A 1177-nucleotide genomic window follows, 5' to 3' on the forward strand; every position below is an offset into this window, starting at 1 on the left:
TTTTGAATTAAGGCATTAAGATCAATGTCCAAAAGATGTTTTTTTATTCCTCTTTTTAATCAACTTTAGCACGTGTGTAAACTTATGCAAGCCACTGTATACCAAATATTTTACATGACTAGATGTAAAAACTATGGTAATATTCTGTATTCTTGCTATTTTGACACATCCCGAAGAAAAAATAAAATGAGATCCTGTTGGTAAATACCAGTGCAGCTAAAGCCTGATATGTTATGTTCTTTCATTCAATGAACACACATTCTTTCTTTTTTTTGTCAAATCCGCACACACTTTCCTGCTGACGTAAATACTAGAGTGAATTAATCCACAGGTTAACATAGTCTCTAACAAGTTTACTGCTGATCTTCCTTTGTTCCTCTTTTTGGCTCCACATTAGCTGCTAACAGTTGGAGCTGGGCGATATGGAGAAAATCAAATACCACGATATTTATGACCAAATGCATAACTGTCGATATTGTGGTGATGATGTAGGGTTGACTGTCGGTGTTTTCAAATAATACTAACACAATGAGAGTTTTGATAAATAATCACCAATGATGTGGATACATTATTTAAGTGATTTAAATGGGTAAAGGCAAACAATAACACAGGTAGTTAGTCTGGTAAATTAGGAGAATTACATCACTTTACTGTAAGGTAGACCTTATCCAGAAAAAACACTTGTGTCATATCATGATCATGAAGCAATTCATTGATATCGTTGATATAATATTGATATATGCTAAGAAGGTAGCAGCTACTCTTCCTGGGGTCAGCATAAAACAATCACAACATATCCTGTTTTAGTAACTTCTAAAGAAAACTACAGTGCCCAGCTGTTAGAGGAATTTACTGAGCCTTAAAACCGGTTCTACATCTGTATACCTTTAAAGGTCCCGTGGCATGAAAATGTCCCTTTTTATGAGGTTTTTCAACATGCCTGCCTATGCCCCCCCATGGCTAGAAATGGTGATAGGGGTAAACCGAGCCCTGGTTAACCAGCTCTGCCTTTGAGAAAATGAAAGCTCAGATGGGCCGAGCTGGAATCTTGCCCCCCTATGAGGTCATAAGGGGAAAGGTTACCTCCCCTTTCTCTCCTTTGCCTGCCCAGAGAATTTGGCCCCTCCATGAGAGAGAGAGAGACATCATGGCTTTCAGACGAGCAAAGTGGGAGTTG

General features: G+C 38.3%; 1 protein-coding gene across 1 annotated transcript in view; it reads left to right on the forward strand.

Moving 5' to 3' along the window:
• Window positions 1–1177, forward strand: part of rabggta (Rab geranylgeranyltransferase subunit alpha) — a 31089-nt gene that overhangs the window by 1884 nt on the left and 28028 nt on the right. The window lies entirely within an intron of this gene.

The sequence above is a fragment of the Etheostoma spectabile genome, chromosome 9, assembly GCF_008692095.1.
Source record: "Etheostoma spectabile isolate EspeVRDwgs_2016 chromosome 9, UIUC_Espe_1.0, whole genome shotgun sequence".
In the NCBI taxonomy this organism is placed as follows: domain Eukaryota; kingdom Metazoa; phylum Chordata; class Actinopteri; order Perciformes; family Percidae; genus Etheostoma; species Etheostoma spectabile.